This window comes from Rutidosis leptorrhynchoides, chromosome 7 (assembly GCF_046630445.1).
Source record: "Rutidosis leptorrhynchoides isolate AG116_Rl617_1_P2 chromosome 7, CSIRO_AGI_Rlap_v1, whole genome shotgun sequence".
NCBI lineage: Eukaryota > Viridiplantae > Streptophyta > Magnoliopsida > Asterales > Asteraceae > Rutidosis > Rutidosis leptorrhynchoides.
Window position 1 is genome coordinate 276,568,996 of NC_092339.1, and position 19,703 is coordinate 276,588,698.

The window sequence follows — 19,703 nt, forward strand, 5'->3', positions numbered from 1 at the left end:
AATATCCTTTTCCATCAGCTTGGATATAAAAGCTGTCAGGGTTAACGTACGACCAGATGCAATGTACATGTTCTGAATCTTTTCAATTTTGTTGTCCCATTTTTCAGGAAGACCATCTTTCAACACTCTAACTGCTTTATCATCTGATATGTCTATTCCATAATCTATCATTTCTGCAACCAGTAGGCGATATCTTTCTAAGGTTTGCCCAAGAGTCTCAGAGGGAAGAGCTGCGAATACTCTCCATTCATCTTTCAAAACCTTACCCTTAGTGGCACGGTAAGTAGCTGTACCCTCTGTGGCTGATTGAAGAGCAAGCCAAAGTGTATGCGAGGTCTTATTCCTATTTTTTAATTGGGAAAAGATTTCCTTAGATAGTGCCTGAGTTAACTGCGCGTAGCACTTACATTCCAAGTTATACTATTCTCGCTCTACAGGATTAAACTCCGACGTTTCCTTTGGTTCGCCATCTCCTCCATTTGGCCAAGCATACTCATTCTCTATTAACTCCCACAGTCTAGAATCAACACCGTTCAAATATACCATAAAACGTGCCTTCCAGTCCAAAATGTCCTTTAGATTATTAAGTTTGGGAACCTTATTGGTAGATCCAGACTCATTTTCGAAAAGTAGTAATTTGTGAAGTCCTGGTGCAATTACTAAGGCACCGTATTCATTTGATACTTGTTCATTAGTGTTCAACATTTTAATTAATTATGTGTGAATTAAATGTAAATTAAGTTTCTGGGTTAAAAGACACTCGGTCGATTGTGTAAGACACACGGTCGATTGACTAATACACACGGTCGATTGACTAAGACACACAGTCAATTGTGTAAGACACACGGTCGATTGTCTGTCAAAATTTTGGCAGCACTTCATTAAACACTATGCCTTTGGCATTACAACTCACACGGCCGACTGTCAAACTCCCACGGTCGATTGTATTGCTCACACGGTCGAGTGACTATACACACACGGCCGAATGACTATATTGATCTCACACGGCTTTGGTAATACACACACGGTCGACTAACAATCTTGCTCGGTCAATTGAGAGACTCACACGGTCGATTGTCAAGACACACACGGCCGAGTGTGTTCTTGACAGATACAGGTCGACTTTTAGGGTTTTCTAGCCTCAAATCGATTTTTTTGATCGCTTTTTGATGAAAAACTCTAAACCAAAACGTAGAAAACAAGTGCAATGACTCCAGAAACACTTTTTGACAAAGAAAACACAAACTATAACGTAGGAAAAAAGATTAATCGTTCAAAACACAAATAACACCAAAAACACCAACTATTTGACCCAAAAACGATTTAGATCAAGCAAAATCAGAGACTCCAGCTCTGATACCACTTTGTAGACGAAGATTTAAGGATCTTAGGTCACTTGCAAACAATCCTAGAGGCGGAATACACTAGAATTGGGTTAAACCGAGATATGGGTCGTATCGGGATCGAATAGATCAAACCTAGGACAATTACTAGATTAGATCGACGCCTAAACGAAGTATTTCTGTGGTATTTGGTGTTAGGGTTCGGTAGAGACGAGAACCTGTCGATTAGGGTGAATGGGATAAGTAACCTCAACAAAGAAGTCTCAACCCGTATATATACTGCATATCAGACACACTCGGTCGAGTGTGTCTCTCAGTCGGTCGACTGTGTAACACAGTCGGTCGAGTGTGTGGACACACTCGATCGACTGTGTGTGCAGTTTAACTAATTGATTGTTTAACAAATTAAGCCCGCACAATCACAAACGTAATCAATAGTCACAAGTAAACATTATTACATAACCGAATGTATCAAACTATGAATCAATCTACGGCTGGGGATTCATGCACTAACAGCGCTGGCTTTAATTCCTCGTTATATCTATAATATATAACATTTGAATTTTTGGTACGTATTAACATCGTTTCACTAAATTTTCAGATATGTATCGCACTTGGAGTTTCTTTGATGATTTTATTACCAATCGGAGGTTTAAGGTCGATCATCGTTCAAGCGAAAACCTACAAGTTTTTCTCGTAGGCATTGAGTAGCGGTTTTATATAGAACTTGTTAGCCTGAATATAGGTATAGGAAGCTTGTAATGATAAGAGTGTTTATAAGTAGAAGAGTGCTGTTATAACCACAAGATGATGACACGAAGAACTTATTGAAAGACATTTCAGCCTCTTTTATTGTCTATTTATTATTATTATTATTATTATTATTATTATTATTATTATTATTATTATTTTTTTTTTTCTGTTTTGAAGTTGTGTGTGCATACATACCTATACAAATCTTTACACTTAAATCTATAGATGTGAATTCTACCCTCAAATGAGAATTATATATATTCAGGGTTATGTTTCAAATTCAATGCTATGAACAAATAGAATGTATAGCCAATATTTCTTTTTTTTTTTGGACAGCTGTTAGGATCACACAGGGGGACTTCACCACCCACGCGTTCATCTCCTATACAGTTATACCCGCCCCCAACTTCGTGCCCAGGAGGAAACCCGCACCAAACCCATACCGAACATAATACAGCAATACCATGCACTATTAAACATAACAATCCGTAAAAGGAAATAAAAAAAAAAAACGATACTCACGAAAATTTCCGAACATAATACAACAATACCATGCACTAAAAAAAACTAACAAAACTAGCCTATGACCAATTGTTACTAGACAACAACTAGTTTATTAGAAGTATGAGAAGCTGCAGAGTATGCATCCAAGGTGCAGCTCGAAAGAAACAAGCAACACTCGAACAGTTCAAATTAAATGATCATGATTCTGTCATTAACCTAAGCACGACCCGGGATCAGTTAAACATAGACTATTTAACCGCTTGCCAATATTTCATCCTAATGCCTTTACTACAATCCTTATATGATCACGTAGATTGTTCATAATACCACTTTAACCGGAAAGTAGAATTTGATCACGTAGATCGTTCATAATACCCAAATACAAAGAGATGATTAGCTGTTGATCATATTCATCCCTTTGTTACTTACAAGTTACAAAGTGGAATAATACCCAAAACAGATATTACAAGATCATGTCATTAATAAAATATTGGTCACTTTGTTACATGCACCTGCAAGTAGAAGTAGAAACTAGAATCATAAACATGCTTCTCTAAGACTAGTTGTAGCGGTTTCAATTAAGGGTGTGGCCAATCCTAGGTAGCAAGCAAGCAACACCAATTTATGGAGTATTGGGGCATTGTTAGGGCATGCGTTGCACTGCAACGGAAGAAGCAACGACATTGTTGCAATTTTTTATTTTTTATTTAATTTAAAAATATTATTTTTATCCCCCTTTAATACTTAATCCAATTATATTTTAACACATCATTACAATACTCCTAACCCATGCCACCACTACTTCACACAAACAACCGTCCTAGTCATCAAAAAGCAACTCACGCCCACAACCACTACAAATGGTCTAATAAAACTTTCCTCGTTAGAGTTGCATATACAGAGAAAACTTTTCAAACAATTAGCAATAACAAACAAATGGGAGCAGCAAAATCCAACAAGTTTCAAATAAGTGTTAAATAGACTATCGAAAACAAGTTTCGAACATAAGAAAAATACCTTTAGAAATATATAACTTATCTAATCAAACTAACAAACCAAGAGACTCATTCATAACTAAATACTACAAAATCCAACCTTTAACTCTGTCCCCCATTCTTTCTCCTTGTCTAAAACATCATGTTTCTAGTTTACAATTTAGCCCACCGTTTAGAGAGAATTCAAGCGAGGAACCGTTCAGAGCATTTGTTTTCCATTGTTCAGCATAAGCCTCTCATTCAGATGTGCAAATCAAACACACTGAATGCTTACCGGTTCAGCGTTTAGGACTGAATGGTTTCATTCAGATACAAAATACTGAATTAACGGCCAGAGAATTGTCTTTTATCGGTAGATGCTTCTTATGTTTACTTTCTTATGTTTACTGACTGTACTTAAATAACCGCTACTACCTTTCTCAGTTAACAGGGGAGGACCGGAGAGAGAACAAAGTGATCGACCGCTCAGGGCCTACGATTTTTAAGGGGCCAATTTTTATATATGTACAGATATGATTGGAGATTTAAGAAGCACTAGAACTAGGGAAACATAACTGAATCAGCGAAAGCAAAGCACAATAGGTCCAAAAAAAATCGAAGGCCAATAAACAAAATAATCCGAAGTCCACTAGCATTCCAACAAGGTCAAAAGGACATTTTTTTTAAAATAATTAATATTATTCGTTGAGACCTATGGGCCTTTTTTTTCCACCTCGTCCTAGGCCCTTAAATTCTCAGAACCGGCCCGATCAGTTAATGTTTCGTATCTACTTCATAGTACACAAAAATGGGAACTCAAAGTGCAGACCATCTGACGGCACGAGTTGATCTAAAAGATCAAAAGGAAGAATCTTTTAGTGTTGGAAGGCTTTTACGAGGTTATTCTTTCATCTCCTTAAACTTGGTCTAATCTAGCAGATAATTTCTTACATTAGAAAAGTATCGATTTATTGGGGTCTTAACTGCCGTTTAGAGTATAAATTGAATTCCAGGCAGGATTTAAAACTCATCGAAATTTGATTGTACTATTTTCATGGCGTCTCAATATTATTTTTAATTTTATTTTTGAATTTTATTTTTCAATTTTATTATACCATTTTTTATAAAAAAATTTCCTACATATTGGCCGGAGGTCCCCTCGGAAACAATCTCTTTATCCGTCGAATAGAGAGAGGGATGACTTTGAAAGTATTTCACTATAGGTGGAGAAATGACTTGTTTTTATTTTAGGATAGAGGAAGGATTGTCTACATCTCACATCCTCATACACTACTCATGTGGTATTGAGTTTTGTTGTTGTTAAAATATATCATATTATACAATCTGATTTCTAGCATTTTATTTATTAGTTACTTTATGTTCTTATTCTCTATGATGAGCATGTGCAGGTGTTGCTGTATCCTTAGTATTGCTGATCAAGATTGAAAGTAAAAGTTGTAGATCAAAGTTTCAGAGTTGCAGTTTGAATGATGATAAGCTAGAGTTTGTTCATGTGAAGATTATATTTTGTGTCTAAAGTTGAAAAAACACTTCTTGTATTTTTGCTCCTTCAAGTTTAAAAGCTCAAGTATAAAAGAAAGAAGTTAAGGGGGCTAGATGTAATTATTGAATATTTTATTTATTAAAAAATATCTAATTCCAGATCACATAATTCATTCGGCTATTTTCACATTCCAGATCCCACACTTTTCTCTCATCTAGGGTTTTATTCATCTTCTCTCATTCGATCATCTTCTTGGTGTTTTAGTGAGATTGATTCTTTGTTCTGTAATCTTCATAATGTTGATGCATTTTCTGTAAGTCCCTAGACATCTAGCTTACGTTTGTGATTAGTACTTCGGTTTATGGGCTACCATGATCGATCGTTATTATCCTAGATATGTTTATATGTGATTACAGGTACTACAGGAACGCAAAAAGGATAATTGACTATATTAGACTCTATCACACGTACGAGTGAAGTCTCACTCGTACGGATGACAAGCTCATATGCACGGTTGAGCTGAGCTGAGTCACAAATCTAATCTGACTAAACATACACGAGTGAGTGATCACTCGCACGGCTGAGCCAGATCACTCGTACGAGTGAGAGCTGACTCGCGCAAGTTGACTCAACAGCAGGGGTATTTAAGTGTTATGTTCTTCATTTTAGGTTAAGCCTCTCATTACACACACATCACTCAGATCTGGTAGCCTTATCCGATTCTCTCTCAACCCAAATCACTCAAGAGGTGAATAATAGCTCTAGGTGTTAATCTAATCACACAATCCATTATTGTGGTTTGACTAAATTAATCCCAAAAAGCACAATATTCACTAGATTGGTTTGATTCACTAATTCCGCCTTTGTGTGGATTAAACCTGTTGATTTCGAAGTTCCTAGTCATGTTTCATCATTGGTATCAGAGCGTTGGTTGTGATTTCAACATCATCTAGTGATTTTTGGTGATTAAAGAGTTTGTTATTTTGGGTTTAAGAGTGATTTTGATCAAAAATGAGTCATTTTTACGTGTGTAATTGTGATTAGAGAGTGTGTTTATGTTAGTTTAGTGCTAATCTACCTTGTGGACGAAGAAATTGAGGTTTAACATCAATTTCTAGGGTTTTTGAGTGAATTAGTGATAACAGCAGCTCACACGAGTGGGGCAAAATTTTTGACTCACTCGTGCGGTTGACCAAACGGTTGACATCACTCGTGAACTCACACGCATGGTTTAGCATAACCTTTTGAGGTTAAGTGACTACAGTCTGATCACACGAGTGATCAAGCGAGTGACAGTGACACGTACGAGTAATCACATGGGTGATCCTGACTCGCACGTCTGAGGTTTGGTGATTGGTTCTTTTGATTAGTTTAGTCACACGTACGCTTAATTTGTGACACGTATGGTTGATACTATCACACGTACGGTTGATCTCCTGAACCGCACGGTTTACCCTTTGGTAAGATTTTTCAAGTTGTTTAATTCAAACGATTATGCGTTAGCTGCACAGTTAGTTCAGAGTATTACGAATATGACTCAACGATTACTCGTTGCCAAGAGTGAATCTGGAAGTGGTACGAAATGTCCGAGGTTAATGAATATGGATAACTATTCCACTTGGAAGTCAAGATTTAAGATTTGGTCTGATGGTCGGGACACGAAGCTTTGGAAGTACATTGAAACCGAATTTCAATGGCCACGTTCACTTGTTGCAAATGAATTATATACGTTGCATAATATGCCTTCGGAAGAACGTGAAGAGTATAACTTGGAGAAAAAGATGTACTGTAACTTGACAAGTGCTCTTGATGGTCCGATTTTCCATCAATTTCTATGTCATGATAACTCATTCAAGATATGGGAAGCACTTCATACTTTCAATGAAGGTAATACATCTTACAGAATTAGAAAAGGTTTAGAATTGAAAGCTGAGTTTGATCGTTTTCACTGGCAAGCCGGAGAATCTATTACGGAATTGGTTGAAAGATATCGTCATTTGCTAGCTGAACTACACAAGCATGATGTGATAATTGCTGAAAAAGACAAAGTAACATGTCTAGCTGGAGCATTACCTTTAGAATGGAATTGTTTTGTATTAACTATGAAAACCAGTGGAGAACTTGCTACCGCTACAGTGAACTCGTTTATTGCAAGACTTCAGGAAGAAGAATTAGAGCTGTTAAACAAAGTTAAGAGGTCTAAACAAGTTCAAGACACAAAAATGTATTGTCCAAATGGTTACACACCACCTAAGTCAGCTCATGCACCATTTCAAACAGCTTTTGCTATGAACAATCAGAATATGTATGGCTTGAATGTTAGCAGTGCACCTATTCAACAACCTTTGTATCCACCACAAGTTTCACCATGTTCTCTCAATACTCAATCACAGCCTACTTCCAACACTACAGAGTCATCTACACCGACTGCATCAGATGTTATTTCTGCACTTAAGATTGAAAACATAAGGAAAGTTGGGAAAGAAAATATTAGTGAGGATATAGCTTTACTATCAAGCCTGATTAATTCTTATGATAGTTATCTTGATGGTCGTGTGGGTAACATTCATCTAACAACAGAAGATTATCATCAACTAGATAGAGATGAAGTAGAAAAGATGGATATTATGTGGGGTATGGCAAATCTTGTGAGAAGAGCAAGAGATTAGGAAGAGCGAACTGGAAAACCGATCCGTCTGACCAAAGATACAAAACTGGGTTTTGACATGAATACTGTTACTTGTTACAACTGTGGAGAATTAGGTCATTTTTCAAGACAGTGCACAAAACAAAAGAAGCAGGGTAATCGTAATCCGTTCAAGAATCAGAACTACAGTTCTCAGAGTCAAACTACTAAGCGTGAGATCTACATTACTGATAAAGTAAATGAACAAGAAACAGCTGAGACTCCTAACAAAGCTTTGGTTGTCATTCATGAAGATGATGATGATTGGTCTATCAAATTGAATGTAGATGATTAACAACCTAAAGCTAACATGGCAAAAATCACTGAATCTGAAGCAGATTGTGTTATTGATCAGAATTTAGTTGAGAAGCTGACTGCTCGTGCTGAAAGAGCTGAAAGATTGTCTAGAACAATTCAGAAAAAGAAGATTCAGAAACAGGTTAAAGACAAATTCAAGAAGACACGTGATTCAGTTCCTAGTACACCTGAATCTGGAAGTGTTTCACCAACATCATCAGAGGACTTCTACTTCAACAGTTGGAAGGATAAATATGGTGATACCTCAGTGTTTGAAGAAAGTCTAGAAGCTGATCAAAGTAAAGAAACATTGGTTGATGCTGATAAAGAACAAGACGAATGGGGTAAAATGATTGACGAAGAGTTGGAGATGTTAGTTCTTATGGGTGAAGGTTCAGATTTTGAGAGTGAAAATTCAGAAGATGATGATTCAGACAAGAAGTCAGACTCAGAAGGTGAAAATGAGACAGATCTTACTGGAGTTAACCAAACTAATTTTGAAGCTTTGAATAAGCAAGCGGTAGACTTACTAAGGAGTTGCTTATCAAAAAGTGATCTTGAGAAGGTCTCCGGGTTAACTAAAGCCAAAGATATTTGGGACAGACTTGAACAGATCCATTTGGGTAAAGATGTTGATACATCAAAGTTCCTTACAGACTCGTCAGAATCAGAAGATGAGCTCGATGATGAGAAGAAGACAAATTACTTTGCATTTATGGCTGAGACTTCTTCATCAAATAACGCTCAATAGGTATCTTCTGATCTATCTACTGTTATTGAATGTGTTAAATGCCCTGAATCTAAGATAACCATAGATAATTTAACAAAGGCATATGCGGAGATGAAAGAAAAATGGCACGCAAACTATGTGACCACTAAGGTTGAAAATGAATTGAAAGAGCAAATCAAAGTTTATAAAAAACAACTTCACGATCTTAAATGTTATAACTTTGACATAAATCAAGCTTTAATTAAACGTGTTGACACAATTAATGAACTAAAGAAAGAAAATGAATGCATTAAAGCTGATTTAGAAGCAATTTCAACTAAAATGAAGTGTTGGGCAAGTGCGTCACAATGGAATGCATTAATGGTGGAACTTAATGACACCAAAGGAAAGGGTATTGGATATAGTTCTGCATCTCCTCCTTTTCAGAACACATTTGTTAATGCAAACGTAGTTGACGGTCGACCAGAAGATTGTATCCCTCCTAGTTATGAAGATTATGTTGAAAAGAATAAAAAATGTAGTTCAACTAAGAATACAACTTCTGATGATACTGCTGAAGGTGCTCTAGATCATGAGGAAGATAGGAAAACTGGGTTAAGAGATAACTCTAAGACAAGTAGAGTTAGAACACCAAAAGGTCCTGTTAAAATTTTAAGAAATCCTAGATTTGCTAACAGACCAGTTCCTCCTGTTACACCTAAGCCTGTTTCAAGAAATAAAACAAATGATTCTCCTGTGTTTGTAAGAACACAAGATCTGTCATCTTCGAACTCTAATAATGTGTATGAATTTAGAGGATATAGGGAGTTTCGTCAATGTTTTAATTGTGCTATTTTTAGACATATTGCTGCTAATTGTCCTAGAAGATATAGATCACCCAGAGAGAAGATTGACCTCACATATGATGATCGCAGATCATCTTATGCTCATAAAACAGGTTCACCTGTTAATGATGAAGTTCGTGTTAAAAATCATACGACAAATGTTGTATATGGAGAGCATAAGAGAAAGAACTTCAATATGTCAATTTATCCTGTGATGATTAACGTTCCTAAACAGGATACTGAGGCAAGAGTTGCCAAATCAAGTGATCATAGTAGATCTTTTGAACCAAAGGCACGATCGCCTTAGCAAAAAGCTAGTCGTCAAAAATATTTTTCTCGTACCAGACCACGAGTGAATCGCTCTGAAAATGAGCAAAATGTGAAAAACCAGAAGAGCAATATTGCTACTTCTAAACTGTCTAAGTTTACGGTTTCTAATGATGAGATTCCACCAGACTCAAACGGGAAATAGATGGAAGTTCAAGCTATGGGTGTTAATGGACAACCTACTGCCGTCCGGGCGTGGGTTCCCATTATCATCTAATTTTCTTAATGTGATGTGCAGGGAACCAGAATACCTGCAAACAACACCTGGATAGTGGATAGTGGCGCTTCGAGACATATGACTGGACATCTATCTCTTCTTTCGAATGTACACCCAATTAAGGGAGGTTTTGTATCATTTGCTGGAGATAAAGGAGGTCACATTTCTGCTCAAGGCTTATTGAAGAATGAAAAAGTTAGCATCGACAAAGTGAACTATTGCCAAGAGCTTGCAAATAATTTGTTGTCGGTTTCACAAATCTGTGAAAAATCTTTCAAGGTAGCATTTGATGACGAATTCAGCTACATTTTGAAACCAGAGTTTGTGATTCCTCCAGAAATAATTTTGATGAAGGCTCCTAGACAAGCTGATTTGTATATGCTAGATATGAATGCTGCTACTTCAACTGTTGAACATCATCAAGCTTTTATTTCTAAAGCAACTGAACAAGATTCTATTACTTGGCATAAACGCATGGGTCATTTAAGTTTTTGGAAAATGAATCACCTTGTCCACAACAATCTTATAGAAGGTGTTGATCTTCGATCTTTTCAGATTCCAGAAACATGTGTTACGTGTAAAAAAGGGTAAGCAGAGCAAGAAAGCTCATAAGCTGGTGAAGTATAATCCAATCTCTGCTCCACTTGATTTGTTACATATGGATCTTTTCGGTCCAATTTGTTTTGAAAGCATTGATGGAAGTAAGTATTGTATGGTTGTAACTGATGATTATTCAATATTTTCTTGGGTAATATTTTTGAAAGAGAAGTCCTATACTTTTGATAATTTGAAAGTGCTAATCAATCGATTAGAGACAGGTTTTAATCTAAAGGTAAGAAAGATTCATTGCAACAACGGTACAGAATTCAAGAATCTGTATCTTGCAGGTTTTTGTATCGAAAAAGGTATCAATATGCAGTTCAGTTCTGCATACGCTCCTCAGATGAATGGTGTTGCTGAAAGAAAGAATAGAGTATTGATCGAGACAACCAGAACAATGCTAGCAGATTCATCGTTACATGTTCATTTTTGGAGTGAAGCAGTTGCAAATGCGTGTTACACTATGAATCGAGTTCTGACTGTTAAACGACTGGGTAAAACTTGATATGAGCTATTGCATGGGAGAAAACCATCTTTGAAGCATCTAGAACCATTTGGTGCACCGTGTACCATCTTGAAGAGAAAACCAGGAAGTAAGTTTGATTCAAAAGTGGTTACTGGAGTATTTCTTGGGTATAGTTCTCATAACAAGCTAGTTTTCAACAATGAGATAAGATGTGTTGAAGAATGGTCTGAAGTTGATGTCCAGAGGAATTATACAAAGAGTGCTTCTAAGAGTCATCCTTGGATTTATAACTATGATGAGCTAATTGACTCATTCAATCTTGCTCCAGATCAGACGGAGAATGAAGTTGAGTTACAAATGCTGTTTGATTTACAAAATGAACCAGAAGTATCTGCACCTACACCAACTCTAACTCCATTACCCACTGTCAATGAACCAGTTTAAGATTCAGATTAAAACGTTGATCCAGTGTACGATACCTGCGAATCTGATATTTCAAGTGAGAGTTCTGATAATCATGAAGATATTGGTGATACTACGAATCTACATCATGAGATAAATGTTCCCGCACAACCAGTTCCCAGAACTACAGCTGATCATCATAGAGAGAATATTATTAGAGGTCCAAATGCATGTGTTAGAACAAGAAGGAAAGTTCAGTTTGATGGTCAAGTTAATACTCACATGACAGCTGCTACTGCATACTACGAGTACTCATGTCATATTTCTAGAATAGAGCCAAAGACAACAAAGGAAGCCTTGAAGCATGTTGATTGGGTCATGGCAATGCAAGAAGAGATTCAACAATTCCATCGTTTAGATATTTGGAAGCTAATTACTAAGCCGCATGATGCTAAAGTAATTGATCTCAAATGGGTTTGGAAGTGCAAATTTGACGAAGATGGCAATGTTATCCGTAACAAAGCAAGATTAGTTGCTAAAGGTTATCAGCAAGATCCTAAATTCGATTATGATGAAGTTTTTAATCCTGTTGCTAGATTGGAAGCCATTCACATTTTCTTAACTTTTGCTTCATTTATGAAGTTCAAAGTGTTTCAAATGGATCTCAAGAGTGCATTCTTTATGGCAAGCTAAATGAAAGAGTATATATCAATCAACCACCGGGTTTTGAAGATCATCTTCATCCTGACAAAGTTTACCATTTACGAAGAGCCCTATATGGTTTACATCAAGCCCCAAGAGCTTGGTATGGACGTTTGTCAAGTTATGAAATCGAAAAAGGTTATCAAATGGGCACGGTAGATTGTACTCTGTTCACGAAGGTTAAAGATGATGATATTATTTTGGTCCAAATCTGTGTAGACGACATTATTTTCGATTCTACTAAGCAGGAACTCATTGATGAGTTTGAGCAGGTTATGAAGGATGAATTCGAAATGAGCAAATTGGGTCTCTTACACTACTTTCTTGGTTTACAAGTCGAACAGACTGATAATGGAATTTTTCTTCATCAAGCAAAGTATGTAAATGATATACTTGAACGTTTTGGTATGACTCAAGAACGTCCTGTGTCGACCCCGCTAGCTGTGAATCACGGTATTTCGTTAGACTGTAAAGGGGAGCCTGTTGATCCTACATACTATCGAGCAATCATCGGATCGCTCATGTATCTCACTGCATCTAGGCCAGATATTATGTTCGCAACATGTCTGTGTGCTCGTTATCAAGTTAATCCGAATACAGTTCATCTTACAGCTGCCAAAAGAATTCTTAGTTATCTATTACATTTTCCAAATCTCGGCATCTGGTATTCGAACGAAGACAAGTTTGATCTTGTAGCATATAGTGATTCAGACTATGCAGGTTGCAAAATCAACAACAAATCTACATCAAGAGGATGTTAATTTTTAGGTGAAAGGCTGGTGCCTTGTCAAGATCAAGATATTTTTGTCCACCAAATCTATGAGATATAAGTTTGTAGGGCTTGTGATTATTTGAAGGATTTTTATGATTTAAGGTATTAGTGAAGTTAAGATGACATTACACTGTAGGACTTACTCATGTGAAACAGAATGTTTAGAGTAATAACCTTGCTATAGGTTAAGATTTTAGATATACCTAAGTGTCAATGATCATTTCTTGATGGATTAGTGATTTGTGACTCAAATTGAAAGTGCTAGTTAGCTCTCAGATTGCCAAACGAGTCAAAATCCTAAGTTTGTGAAAATTTGAAAATTTGAAATTGCCTAAGTGGCTCACTCGCACGACTGGTGTGTGAACCATACGAGTAACCACACGTATGAGGTTAACCGTACAGATGACCCTGTTCTAGAATTATCCTAAGACATTTAGGTCATACACACGAGTGACTGTGAGACGCGCGATTGAATGGTGAACCGTGTGATCAACCGTACGGTTGATCACGAGAGTATAAATAGGGGGTGACGAGCACAGGAGCTCACACTTGTGCACCTATTTCATTTTTTCTCTCAAAAATCAACCTTCACCAATCGAATTTTTCACCGCAGCGTTGGTTAAGCTTGTTAATCCGACCACAGCGCCACCAACTAGGTATGATTTCATCAAGTTTTCATAGGTTAATTTGTTGTTTTAATGTATCGAAACCCTAAGGGTTTTTAACTTGAATTTTGTGAAATTGAAGTGTGTTTTGATTGATATCTGTTATTGTTTTGTGATAATCGGAACCTAATGTTTCATTTTGTGATGTAAACCAGCCCCTAAAGCGATCAAACATGTAATCTCAGTGATTTAAAATGCATTTAATATCGGTTTCATCAGACATTGCTGAGTGACATCACTCGCACGCGTGAGACATGACTCGTACGAGTCAGTACACGGTTGATGATCAACCTTGTGAACCTTTGAGCTCACTTGTTCAATTTTATTTAGTTGCTCACTCGCTTGACAGAGCTGACACGTATGATTAGCCGCACAAGTCATATCACTCGCACGAGTCATATCACCTCAACCGTGTACCTTGTCTGAAACCATATTACTGCTCAAATGTGTCAACAGTGGCACGAGTGACTATATCACTCGCACGGTTGATCACTCAGCCGCACGTGTGACATTATCACTCGCACATTTTATCATGTTAACAAGTTTATGACACTTTGTTGTGAATGCTTGAATATTTTATGATATGTGGGTTGTATTTCTAATAATTCTGTTAATGATTCAGTTTGTTAAGATATCATCAATGGCTAATCAACAAGTCAATGTGCCCGTTGTTAATCCAGAAGTACAGGGGAGCAACAAGAAAATCCTCGAGTGAATCCTGTTAACCAACCTGCTCAACCAGAAATTATCCTAGAGAAAGGTGATCTGAACAATCAAGTTGCTCTATATGATACTACTCTCGAGAGAGGTGATCATTTTACAGAGATTGTAGCTTTCCTTTAGCGTTCAAGGATACATACAGCTATTTCTACTCCATGCATGGCATACTACAGCCATCAGAGAGAATTCTGGAGAAATGCTATACTTGATGTATCAGTAGATGAGACTAAGATAGTCAGTACCATTCAAGGGCATGAGATCATTATGTCTAAGACTGTGATAAGAAGGATTTTGGGCTTTAATGATGAGAACTGTGCCCATATGAATTCACGGATGCTTTAAAAGATGTGCTAATTCTGGGTATATTGCTGGAAAATCTGAACTGATGAAGACGCTCCTGCCTCCACAATTTCAATATCTTGCTCATGTGATTATGCATTGTTTAAGTGGACGTAAAGCTGGTTTCGATAAGCTGAACGAGAAAGTGCAAAGTATGTTTGTGGCACTTGTTCTAAAAGCTCCATATGATTTCTCAGGATTCGTCTTCTATTACTTCAAAGCGAATCTTTTCAGTTCTACTCAGAGATATCTTATTTACGCCCATTTTCTTCAAATGATTATTAATGATGCTGCACCTGATCTACCGAAGCTTGAAGAGGATATTATTCACCTTAAGGCAATGAATCCGATAACTTTTTGAAGAATGGAGGAAACAAGAAACGAGGGTTTGAAACCTGACTTTAACAGAAAGCTTGTATGCCATCTGATTAAGGAGAATTATCGATGTCCGGCTGGTAATGCATGGAGAAACGAGGATTTCGACTCTAACTATGAAGTTACTGATGAGGAGGAAGGTAAAGGTGATAATCAGAGAGCTACCGGTGAAGTTCAAGGAGGAGGTAATGTTGATGATGAAATTATTGAAGGAGATGATGAAGCGATAGAGGAAGATGTTAGTTTGATTCAGAGGAAGAGGAAAGGGAAGGAAGCGATGACTTCAGAATAGCCCAAGAAGAAGGAGAAAAGAACGGAATATCATTTTGACTCATCTCAAAAGTCATCTCAGGGAGGTTCGAAACAACAAGCTCATAAACAACCATCCGGTTTCATGAAGGATGTAAGAGCCGCTGTTACCTCACCGAGACCTGCCACCACAGCACCTCAGGTCACATCAGCCGAATTCAAGACACAGCAAAATCTACTGTTGTCTTTGATCACGAAAATAACCAATCTAGAGAATCAAGCCATTGAGGAGAAGATGATCAATGAAGCTAAGATTGAGTCGTTAGTAGAGGAAAACAAGAGGTTATCGAATAGATTGGACCGTCAGAAGGGTAGAACGGAGAAGTTGAAGAAGAAGAAGGTGTTGGCGATTAAGAGTGAGAATAAGGAGACGTTAAAGGAGTTGACCAATAAGATCGAATCGCTTACCTCTGGTAAAACAAAGTTGATTAACGAGAGAGGAGAAGAATATTCCTCTGATTTGGGTGGTGATGACGAGAAAGACGATGAAGAAGATGCTGGAACTGGAGGACCCTCTTTTGAGATTCTGTCAGTGATACCTATTCGAAGCTTTAATGAATATGGTGAGGTCTTTACTGCTGAATATTATATGAATTATTCAAATGTTTTTAATGATGCAGAAAAGGGGGACGTTCCACAAAGTGATTTCTCAATGGAACAGCTTGCTGCTCTGGCAAACGATAGTGAAAATGATACAGAGGATGCAGAGACAGCTGAAGCTGAGAACAAGGCTCCACAAGAAGAGTCATTTGCCAATATCCCTCCCGAATCAATCCAAAATATCAACTTAAGTGATTTCAATAATTTGTTTACGGATGAGAAGAGTGAAGATTCTGTTGGTAAGGATAGTGTGAAAGAGGATGTGATTATTGAATCTGAAGATGAATTGGTAACAGAATCTGATAAAGAAGAAAAAGAAGAAGTTAAGATTGTTATGCCTTCGCTTAAGCCATACTCAAATCTGCCACTCAACACTTTAAGTGACTTCTTCAATTTGAGTAGTGAGGTGAAAACAAAGAGATTGAATGATTTAGAAGAAGCAAGGAAGGTATACAAGGAACAAATCAAGGAAGTTGATGAGTTAATGGAAAGGAATAAGAAAATCCGACATGAGAAACTGCTCGTTGAGAAAGAAAGAAAAGAGATTGAGCTGAAGAAGAAGAAACTCTGAGTCGAGCAAGCTAAAGCCGAAGCATGGAATGAGATTAATGAATGGTTCAAACGTGATAGGGTTAAAGTTAACAGAAACGTTGAAGAAGACGAGATTCATCAGAGTTGGTGGAAACAGAACGTCGTTAACCCTGATCAGTTGAATAAGCCAGAACTCGAGCCGAAGTTTGTTAGTTTCTACGAAAGGGGAAAGAGAACCAAGAAGTATTCCAAGGGTAAATTTTTTAGCTGGGGTTACTTCAAGGAGATCAATTGTTTCGCAATCAAGAGGGCAGGAGGAGTTGATTACATGGCACGTCCTAGTCACTTCAAAACTCTACCTTACTTCAAGATCATGCAACTTGCTAAGCTGAAGATGTTAAACACTGAAGATAGTGACCTTTCCAGGTGGTTTCAAAGAAAACTCAGATATGAGTATAAGACAGGGAAATGGGATATCTTTAAGTCAACAGCCGCCAGGTTTTCCATGCACCCGACAAAGAGAAATTCTAAAGGTGGACCTGTACGCGTTGTTAAATTCCGTCCAGCCAAGTACATGAAGCAATCTCCATTGATGCCCTTACCCAAAGATATATGCAAAAACTTCAGATGGTGGTTCTATGATGAGTTACCGAAAGAAGCAGTGATCTTGACTGCAATTGAAAAGGAAGATGGAAGCATATAGTTCGACAATGTGAGGATTTTAGATCCTATGTGGCTGAGGAACTTATCGAGATTTGATGTGGATGTGACGATCCGAAAATTTCTGATCAAATTTAAACTTAATTTATTTATGATTTCGAAACGATAATCAAAGTCTGTAATGATGAAGTCTCAAAAATTTTGAACCATGTTCATATATGCAATTACCCTCCGACTATTTTCGACGATTCACGAACAGTTATTTGTGAATAAATATGTACACTCATATATATATAAATAAATATAATATATAGATATGTAATTTGATACATGTAATTTGTTATATTAATATTATTACTAGTATTATCATTAAATAATATTATTACCATTATCATTAAAATTATTATTTATATTATAATTATCATTATTATTATTATTAATATAAAAATAACACAATTATCATTAATAATATTATTATTAACATTATTATTAATAATTATTATCATTGTTATCAGTATTAATATTATTATTATTATTAGTATTTTTATTATTAAAAGTATTATTATTATTATTATTAATATATTTATATTTATTTATTATTAATATTAATTATTGTATATATATATATATATATATATATATATATATATATATATATATATATATATATATATATATATATATATATATAAAGCATATACAAACGAATTCTGTTAGAAATCATTATCAGATGTTTTCTTTTTCCGCCTTTCTGTTTTGCCCATGATCTAATGTCAACACACCCACTTGTACAACTTATTTTTCACCCGTGAACTATGATGATTGAAGGGTCACTATGTTATGATTGATATTGTAATTCATTATGGTAGTTATTATTTATCTAAGTCTATATCCTAAATTTTATACAGAAACACAGACAAGTATACACCCATTTATTGCCTCAACCTTCTTCACCTTAACTATCTCAACCGTCACCACCTTATACCACCTCGATCACCAACGGCCAACGGGTATTATATTTTCTTTCTTCTCTTTCTGTTCTTTTCGTGAAACCTAAACCAAAACAAAATCGATCAACCATCATCATATCCATCGAAAGTTGCTACGGTTAACAGCCATAAAACACCACCACCACATATGATCAACCCTTATTACCTTCATAAACAGATTCATTGTTTATATGTCGTGAATTCTTCAAACTGCCATCTTCAACCCAACACCAAACATGACACAAACTTCCATTTTTTTCGGTTCTAGTTCAGCTACATAAACCCACATCAAATTAACTGTTACAGCTGCTGCTAAACTTTCTATTTTGATTCTATTAAGTAACAATGAAAAATAGCTATGAAGAAGATGAAGTAATAAAGAAGATAGTTGCTGTGGACGCTTCTGTACAGGTTTGACACTCGAAAACATCAAACAAAACCCAAATTATTGCTGCTACGTTTGTCTGTGTTCTTGCCAGTTCGAAACCCCAACAACCAGCTACAACTAATTGCTTTTTATTAGAATTATTTCGGTATACTGCTTGCTTTATCACTTTCTTTCTTTTCCCTTTATAACCGACACCTTCTTTCTTTATTTCCTTTCTTTATTAAAAACGGGCCCTTTTCTTTTTGCTATATTCGTTTTCAACAATCCAAATAATGGAGCTAATAAACTAATCAAACTCTTTTACTATATTACAACTACTTGCTCCATGATTATCTCTGTATACCGACACCCAAATTTCACTAGGACCGCTGCTACTACTACTTGTTTTTGCTACAATCTGCATGTGCTTACGTTTTCGTTTTTCAACAAACAACCAAAACCATAATCACTGTTATTCGCTGCTATGTCTCTATGATCTGTTTACATTCATTACAAACTAAACGAACCCACACAAGAAACCCATCTACTTTTGTTTCTGCTTGAATGACTCAATGATGATATGAAGTATAATGATTGTAATTTAATAATGTTGAGGTGCACGTTCTTTTCTTTTTCTATTTGCTGGCCGACATGTCCACTTGTGGGACGTTTTTATTTTAACGAAACAATCATTAATTCTATGCAGAGAATAAAGGAATAATTTATACAAAACCCACTTGTGTGCTCGTTACTATTACACTGATTGAGAAGTTGAAGTAATACGCGTATAAGGGTACATCTAGGACAGCTAGGATTGCTTCGTTCCTGTTTAAATTGTAACCAAAAACCATTATTGATTAAATGGACTGATTAGATTATTGGGCCGATTGAAATGGGGCTCCTTTTAAAATTTCAGAGTATTAACTCTTTTGCTTTGGGCTGAATAACTATTTGTTTGAGTGGGCCATGATGATCCAATTCTATCAGGGCCGTGATGAGTCTATTGGACTGTGATCTAAGTTTGCTATTGGGTCGTGATTCAATTTT